Raw genomic sequence first — 3,769 nt, 5'->3', positions numbered from 1 at the left:
AGACAGTGAAGTGGGGATGAGGAGTACACCATGGAAAATTTGTGAAATACAGTAGGCTTGGGGTAGCATTTACAGGCTGTAGTCCATGACCTTAAAGCTCTGCAGCAGCTACAGGGAACGAAGGGATAAAGGAGTCAGGACTCAAGAGACAAACAGTGAGCACCAATTTAGGATCAGTTTAGTCTTTTAGATTACTGCCCCCTCTCATTTGAGCCAAGAAGTTTAAAGCTGACCGCGGTACTGCAGGCATTTTTTTTCACAAAGCAGGATCCTCCATTATAGTGAATGGGAAAATGTCTTCGGGTAAATAAAAATGAAAATCGAAAACAATCGTGGTACCAATAATTGCTTCTATTACACCAGCTGTATGTCCTTGAACTGATTATTTAAAAAATTGCACAAAGAAGAAGTTATAAGGATAATTTAGTTGCTAATGGCAGTACCCCGGTCGGCCTTCAACTTGAGATACTCAATGAAAGCTAGTACTGAGCTAGCCTGCAATGTCACTTCCTGGACTAGCTCAAACTGCGCATGTTATGTCTCCATGAGGCGCCATCTTAACCTACTTCCTTGGCTTCAAATGTGCTATTGAGTCTTCACATAGGAATAAATGGTGTCACGTGATCGATGGCTTTGTCCATTCATATGCAGTCATTGGAATAAGATTATATGGACAGGGGGATCTGATTCTAGATCTGCACTCTTTCTCTGAGACACTTGATACATACGGCCCCTGGACAAACAGACAAGTGGGGATGGAGTATCTCAGGGAAGATGAGAGAAATGCAGTAGGGTTAGTGTATAGCATGTACCAACAGTAGGTGGCCAAGTTCAAGTCAACTCCACTACAATTTTGACATACAAAATGATACGTGATGGAAATATGTTAGCACAATCATTAAAGTAACTGTCCAGTGAAAATCTGAATTTTAAAAGTGCACATTCTGTAAACTAATACCCAAATAATGTTGTTGACTAATCCTATACTCATATTTGTGGAGAAAAAACTTTAAAAAAGCCCACCTTTAACTTGTATCTCAAACAGACCATTTAAAAAATGCTTGCTATTTCCTCATAGAACATCACATCATGTTGGCTCATTGGCTGAGCTGGCAAATCAGCGGTCTACTTGCATTAATATTTTTAATGACCGGTATATACCCACACCCTTCTGCTGTTGGGGTACGCCCACACCATTCCAAAACTGAAAAGCTGCTTTTTAACATACAGTGAGGGAAAAAAGTACTTGATCCCCTGCTGATTTTGTAAGTTTGCCCACTGACAAAGACATGATCAGTCTATAATTTTAATGGTAGGTTTATTTGAACAGTGAGAGACAGAATAACAACAAAAAAATCCAGAAAAACGCATGTCAAAAATGTTATAAATTGATTTGCATTTTAATGAGGGAAATAAGTATTTGACCCCTCTGCAAAACATGACTTAGTACTTGGTGGCAAAACCCTTGTTGGCAAACACAGAGGTCAGACGTTTCTTGTAGTTGGTCACCAGGTTTGCACACATCTCAGGAGGGATTTTGTTCCACTCCTCTTTGCAGATCTTCTCCAAGTCATTAAGGTTTCGAGGCTGACGTTTGGCAACTCGAACCTTCAGCTCCCTCCACAGATTTTCTATGGGATTAAGGTCTGGAGACTGGCTAGGCCACTCCAGGACCTTAATGTGCTTCTTCTTGAGCCACTCCTTTGTTGCCTTGGCCGTGTGTTTTGCGTCATTGTCATTCTGGAATACCCATCCACGACCCATTTTCAATGCCCTGGCGCGAGGAAGGTGGTTCTCACCCAAGATTTGACGATACATGGCCCCATCCATCGTCCCTTTGATGCGGTGAAGTTGTCCTGTCCCCTTAGCAGAAAAACACCCCCAAAGCATAATGTTTCCACCTCCATGTTTGACGGTGGGGATGGTGTTCTTGGGGTCATAGGCAGCATTCCTCCTCCTCCAAACACGGCGAGTTGAGTTGATACCAAAGAGCTCCATTTTGGTCTCATCTGACCACAACACTTTCACCCAGTTCTCCTCTGAATCATTCAGATGTTCATTGGCAAACTTCAGACGGCCCTGTATATGTGCTTTCTTGAGCAGGTGGACCTTGCGGGCGCTGCAGGATTTCAGTCCTTCACGGCGTAGTGTGTTACCAATTGTTTTCTTGGTGACTATGGTCCCAGCTGCCTTGAGATCATTGACAAGATCCTCCCTTGTAATTCTGGGCTGATTCCTCACCGTTCTCATGATCATTGCAACTCCACGAGGTGAGATCTTGCATGGAGCCCCAGGCCGAGGGAGATTGACAGTTCTTTTGTGTTTCTTCCATTTGCGAATAATCACACCAACTGTTGTCACCGTCTCACCAAGCTGCTTGGTGATAGTCTTGTAGCCCATTCCAGCCATGTTTAGGTCTACAATCTTGGCCCTGACATCCTTGGAGAGCTCTTTGGTCTTGGCCATGGTGGAGAGTTTGGAATCTGATTGATTGATTGCTTCTGTGGACAGGTGTCTTTTATACAGGTAACAAACTGAGATTAGGAGCACTCCCTTTAAGAGTGTGCTCCTAATCTCAGCTCGTTACCTGTATAAAAGACACCTGGGAGCCAGAAGTCTTTCTGATTGAGAGGTGGTCAAATACTTATTTGCCTCATTAAAATGCAAATCAATTTATAACATTTTTGACATGCGTTTTTCTGGATTTTGTTGTTGTTATTCTGTCTCTCACTGTTCAAATAAACCTACCATTAAAATTATTGACTGATAATTTCTTTGTCAGTGGGCAAACGTACAAAATCAGCAGGGGATCAAATACTTTTTTCCCTCACTGTAATTACAATTTTTTGGAAACTATTTCACTTATATTGTAATTTATAGGTCATTTTTCATAGAAATCTGGAAACACTGGACCGTTAGTTTAAATGTATGGTACTTCTCAGCGACATTTCCATCCCACAACAAATAACCAATATGCCCTGGTCAAAAGTAGTGCACTCTATAGGGAATAGGTGCCATTTGGGACGCAAGCCACTCTCCCTCACCAGGCAGTCTCTCTTGATGGTCTTGCTCAGGGCGTTGTAGTTGTCTGGTTACAGCAGCAGTCCATCAGGCAGGTCCTGGATAAAGTCCAGGTCTTTGAAGGTGGGCACGGCTTTTTCCCTCTCCTTAGCTGAGGCCCGTTTCTTATAGGTGGAGCCCTTCAGGTTGTACTTGAGGTGCATGCGAGCGGAAGCAGGTTGTTCATGACAGTGATGCGGATGTTCTTGCCCCCCGCCTGGACGCAGCACAGACCACAGAACTTAGGCAAGGATCTCATGTTCTGGTGTAGGTTCTAGAGAGGAGGAGAGGGGAAAGGAGAGAGGGTGTAAGTATATCAATCAAATCCACTTTAGTACTGGTCTATTAGTGTAGAACAAAACATAGAGAATAAACCAGGAAGACATTGAGGCCAATGCTTGAATTGAGTAACGAGATTAACTTGGTAACTCAAAACACAAAACATAAGGTACACATTGGATCAAAAACGTGCACACACCAGCCCACAAACTCTCTCTCTTACCATGAAGTAGCCCGGCAGTAGTTGTTGTAAGAACTCAGCTTCATTGTGCTGCACAGTGTTAATCAGGAACTGATCATCGCTGGAGCCATAGAACTGAGATCCACTTGATCCAGAGTTGGACAGCTCAATCAGTTCCTCATTACACAGAGTGTCCTGCAACCAAAACAGTGATTAATTAAACGTTAGTTAAATAGACCATTCCACCTC

Source organism: Coregonus lavaretus, assembly GCF_964263955.1.
Source record: "Coregonus lavaretus genome assembly, chromosome: 7".
Taxonomy (NCBI): Eukaryota; Metazoa; Chordata; class Actinopteri; order Salmoniformes; family Salmonidae; genus Coregonus; species Coregonus lavaretus.
Note: the sequence above shows the minus strand (reverse complement) of the source record.